Source organism: Anastrepha obliqua, unplaced genomic scaffold (assembly GCF_027943255.1).
Source record: "Anastrepha obliqua isolate idAnaObli1 unplaced genomic scaffold, idAnaObli1_1.0 ptg000152l, whole genome shotgun sequence".
Classification (NCBI taxonomy): Eukaryota; Metazoa; Arthropoda; class Insecta; order Diptera; family Tephritidae; genus Anastrepha; species Anastrepha obliqua.
This window is the reverse complement of record NW_026562244.1, coordinates 24,522-30,000: the sequence shown is the minus strand read 5'-3', so window position 1 is coordinate 30,000 and position 5,479 is coordinate 24,522. Positions and strand designations below refer to the sequence as shown.

Sequence of the window (5,479 nt, the reverse complement as noted above, 5' to 3'; positions counted from 1 at the left end):
GTATGGAATATCTTAATATCTAGTATGAGAAATTAACGATTTAAGTCCTTCTTAAATGAGGCCATTTACCCATAGAGGGTGCCAGGCCCGTATAACGTTAATGATTACTAGAAAGATATTTCCAAAGAGTCGTGTTGCTTGATAGTGCAGCACTAAGTGGGTGGTAAACTCCATCTAAAACTAAATATAACCATGAGACCGATAGTAAACAAGTACCGTGAGGGAAAGTTGAAAAGAACTCTGAATAGAGAGTTAAATAGTACGTGAAACTGCTTAGAGGTTAAGCCCGATGAACCTGAATATCCATTATGAAAAATTCATCATTAAATAATTAAAAAAATAATGTGCATTTTTTTCATATAAGGACATTGTAATCTATTAACATAATAAAGTATTTATCAAAAGATCATTGGTGATATTAAGTTTATTTAAATTAATTTGCTTTTTAAGCATATTAACATAAAATAAATACTAATGATTTGATAAAGTGTTGATAGATTTTATTATATATAATGCTAAAATTCATTTTTTGAATTTTACAAAAAATTTAATATCTATGATATTAATATTTATTTGTATGCATTTATATGATTAACAATGCGAAAGATTCAGGATACCTTCGGGACCCGTCTTGAAACACGGACCAAGGAGTCTAACATATGTGCAAGTCATTGAGTTATATTAAACTTAATGGCATAATTAACTTAACTTAAATATAATGGGATTAATTTTTAGTCTATTTTTTAATAAATAGTCAATTAATTCAATCCCGGGGCGTTCCATATAGTTATGTATAATGATAATTTATTATTATTTATACCTCTAACTGGAGCGTACCTTGAGCATATATGCTGTGACCCGAAAGATGGTGAACTATACTTGATCAGGTTGAAGTCAGGGGAAACCCTGATGGAAGACCGAAACAGTTCTGACGTGCAAATCGATTGTCAGAATTGAGTATAGGGGCGAAAGACCAATCGAACCATCTAGTAGCTGGTTCCCTCCGAAGTTTCCCTCAGGATAGCTGGTGCATTTAAAAATTATATAAAATAATCTTATCTGGTAAAGCGAATGATTAGAGGCCTTAGGGTCGAAACGATTTTAACCTATTCTCAAACTTTAAATGGGTAAGAACCTCACCTTTCTTGATATGAAGGTTGAGGTTATGATATAATGTGCCCAGTGGGCCACTTTTGGTAAGCAGAACTGGCGCTGTGGGATGAACCAAACGTAATGTTACGGTGCCTAAATTAACAACTCATGCAGATACCATGAAAGGCGTTGGTTGCTTAAAACAGCAGGACGGTGGACATGGAAGTCGTAATCCGCTAAGGAGTGTGTAACAACTCACCTGCCGAAGCAACTAGCCCTTAAAATGGATGGCGCTTAAGTTGTATACCTATACATTACCGCTAAAGTAGATGATTTATAAAACAATTTCGATTGATTTATAAATTTTGAAACTTTAGTGAGTAGGAGGGTACAATAGTGTGCTTAGAAGTGTTTGGCGTAAGCCTGCATGGAGCCGCTATTGGTACAGATCTTGGTGGTAGTAGCAAATAATCGAATGAGACCTTGGAGGACTGAAGTGGAGAAGGGTTTCGTGTGAACAGTGGTTGATCACGAGTTAGTCGGTCCTAAGTTCAAGGCGAAAGCCGAAAATTTTCAAGTTTTTAATAAAAAAAAAATATTAATAAAAATATATTTAAAAATAATTAAAATACTTGAATTATTTTGAACGAAAGGGAATACGGTTCCAATTCCGTAACCTGTTGAGTATCCGTTTGTTATTAAAAATGGGCCTTGTGCTCATCCTGGCAACAGGAACGACCATAAAGAAGCCGTCGAGAGATATCGGAAGAGTTTTCTTTTCTGTTTTATAGTCGTACTACCATGGAAGTCTTTCGAAGAGAGATATGGTAGATGGACTAGAAGAGCATGACATTTACTGTTGTGTCGATATTTTCTCCTCGGACCTTGAAAATTTATGGTGGGGTCACGCAAACTTCTCAACAGGCCGTACCAATATCCGCAGCTGGTCTCCAAGGTGAAGAGTCTCTAGTCGATAGAATAATGTAGGTAAGGGAAGTCGGCAAATTAGATCCGTAACTTCGGGATAAGGATTGGCTCTGAAGATTGAGATAGTCGGGCTTGATTGGGAAGCAATACCATGGTTTATGTACTCGTTCTGGGTAAATAGAGAATTACGATTCTTGTTCCCCGGATAGTAGTTACGTAGCCAATTGTGGAACTTTCTTGCTAAAATTTTTAAGGAATTATATCATTCGATATATATTCCTTTTAAATTATAACGATTATCAATTAACAATCAATTCAGAACTGGCACGGACTTGGGGAATCCGACTGTCTAATTAAAACAAAGCATTGTGATGGCCCTAACGGGTGTTGACACAATGTGATTTCTGCCCAGTGCTCTGAATGTCAAAGTGAAGAAATTCAAGTAAGCGCGGGTAAACGGCGGGAGTAACTATGACTCTCTTAAGGTAGCCAAATGCCTCGTCATCTAATTAGTGACGCGCATGAATGGATTAACGAGATTCCTACTGTCCCTATCTACTCATTCTCAGTTTGACTGTTGAATAGTGCGGACGTGTCGTGTGCTAAGTGGTGATTAGCGATTTTTGCGATTTCTTTTGCGTTTATATTCGTGTGTGATAACCGGTGTATTACAGTTGTGCGAGTGACGCCAATATTGTTGTGGCTGTACCATAGCGGTACAGTGTTTACAATTAATTGTGATTGAAAGTGCCGTTGTGCGAGTGACGCTACTTTGTAGTAGCTGTACACTGTTTACGAGTGATTAAGTGCCGTACGGTAGTGTTGTTGGACACTCCAGTGAGTGCCAATATACTCCGTGCTATAGACACAGAGTGCGTGTTTGTGAGTGCTGCTAGATACAGCGTTGGAAATTTTCCATTAAGTTGTTTACAACTTTTGCGGGCGTGCCGTTGTTTTTCGGCGTGGTGTGTTGTGCTAGTGACGCCACCGTTTGCGTGGCTGTACATTGCGTACAAGTGTACCTTGTTGGTAAGTTGTTTACAACCTTTGAGTGCCGCTATTTCTGGCGTGGTTTTTGGCGTGTGCCGCTAATTTTTGGCGTCCTTCTCGTGTGCGTGTGCCGTTACATTTCGGCGTGGAAGTACAGTGCGGGCGTACACTAGGTAGTCGTGCCGCTATATTGCCATATTTGGCAACAGTAAAAAGGGCGTCCTCTTTTGTGCGTGGGTACAGTACTGCGCCAAGGTTGAATACCTTGTGCAGGTGCTACGACCAAAGCGTGTTGTGTTTTTGCCTGCGGTCGAGCTCGGCGTTAGCTCCACCTTGGTCGACCCGTCCTTGTTCGGGGAACAGTGTTCTGTCCGGCAAGGCATTGGTGGTGGCCTTTGCCAAACCTTTGGTTGGCGCTGTGGGCTACGCCCTCGCGCTTTGCTTTGGCTCGCCGATAGGTGCAGCCGCTGTGTGCGTGCCTGTGCGGGATTCACTCCTGCCGTGCAGTAGTTGCCGTTGCCCAAAAGGGACCAAATTTTTGTTGTTGCTTGGGAGGCCTTTATCCGGCGAATTCGGCTACCTACGTGTGAGGGTCGTTGGGCTATGCCCAAACTAGACGGTATTCGGAAGAGGGCGAACACCCCTCTTCCAAGCGGTTCGGCGGTGCCATCGTCGGCAATGGACGAATCGACGTCCGGAGAGGAGGAGGTGATTTTGCGGTCTCCTCCCCGTACTAAGAAGAAGACCGCTGGAGGTGCAGCGGTTCCGGTGGAAAAAATGGGTAAGGAGGTTTTAAAGGTACCTGAAAAGGTGCCTTCTAGTAAGTCGGGGGTGAGTGGAAGCGAGGGCGCTTCCGAAAGTGGAAAAATTGGGAGTGGGAGAAAGGGGCGTAAGACAGGGGCTAAATTAGGTCCAGCTGGGAAGCACTTGGTAGATTTCTGTAAGAGATTGGGTGCTTCCCAGGAAGGTTTGGGAGCGTTCGGGGGGGGTGCCGAACAGAAGAAGGTTGGGGGCGAATTTATGGGACGCTTTAAGTCCATTGTGACGGCCTTTAGTGGAGCCGTCATAGACATGGACGGCGTCCCAAAGAGTTTAGCTAAGGACCTCCTGGGATACTCCCTGGAGTTCGAGGAACTCTTTGTTGACATGGTGGCGGAAATAGCCCATCTTCGTGGGCAGTTGGAAGCCACGAAGGTCACTAGGGAGGAAGCACCTCGGAGGACGGCTGGAGCTGCGCTGGCTGGTGCAGCGATGATGCCGGCACCTCAGGCGCCTGCGCCTGTGTTGCCTGCATTGCCGGTGCCCAAGCCAGTTGAGACCTGGTCGGTAGTAGTGAGGGGTAAAACCGCCACTACATCCAAGGAGGTTATAAAGAAAGTGGTCAAGGAGGTAGGGCCTTCCATGGGGGTAAGGGTGCACGAGGTGCGCCCGCTGAAGGATGGAGGTGCGATTATTCGCACCCCATCCGTTGCTGAGAGGGATAACTTGGCGAAAAATGCCAAGTTTTCCGAGGTAGGGCTCGATGTGAGCATACATCGGAAGCTGGGGCCTAGGGTTGTGGTCCAGGGGGTCCACACGGAGATCTCCCCTGAAGATTTCATGGGAGAGTTGTTCCGGTTGAACCTCAAGGAGTTCAGCCCTGGGTGCCGTGAGAAGGACGTGAGGATGATCAGCCGTCCTTGGAAGGTCAGCCCCGATGGGGTGACGAATGTTGTCCTTGAGGGAACGGACATGCTAATGTCCGCCCTCCTGGAAGCAGGTCGTTGCTACATAAAGTGGTTTTCCTTCCGGGTACGGCCAGACCAACTGACGCCCGGCTGCTTCCGATGCATGGGGTTTGACCACAGGGTGGCAGAATGCAGAGCCAAGAAGGATGTCTGCCGTAGGTGCGGGCAAGAAGGACACAGGAGTGCAGGTTGTGGCAATGCCCCGCATTGTCGCAACTGTGCATTTAAGGGCAAGCCAGCCGGACATCTGATGATGTCCACTGTCTGCCCGGTGTACTGTGCCATTGTTGCCCGTGCGAACGCTAGACATTGATGGTTGAACTATATCAACTGAACTGTCAGGGGTCATATGCCGTGATGTGTGAATTGGGGGCGTGTATGTCGGAGGGGGGCTGCGGCATTGCTTTGCTCCAGGAACCATACTCCACCAATGGGGTGGTGAGAGGCCTTCCTGGGGGCTTCAGGGTCTTTACGGACCTTGGAGTCAAGGCCGCAGTAGCTGTGTGTGAGCCAAGCTACTCTTGTGTAGTAGTTGACTCATCACAGTGGGGAGTATGTGTGTGTGTCGAGGGGGAATTCGGCAGAATGAATGTCGTCAGCTTGTACTGCAAGTCTGACGAGCCTCTAGAGCCCTACTTAAGATACATTGATGCGGTGCTACTACTTGAGAGTAGCATTCCTGCCATCGTGTGTCTTGACGCGAATGCTACCTCCCCGATGTGGTTCAGCAAGGTATCCAGGCA

The 5,479-nt window shown here is 45.6% G+C and overlaps 1 pseudogene; it reads left to right on the top strand.

Moving 5' to 3' along the window:
- LOC129252145 (large subunit ribosomal RNA) overlaps window positions 1–2,618 on the top strand; it is a 2,771-nt pseudogene extending 153 nt beyond the window's left edge.
- The last annotated feature ends 2,861 nt before the right edge of the window (window positions 2,619–5,479 follow it).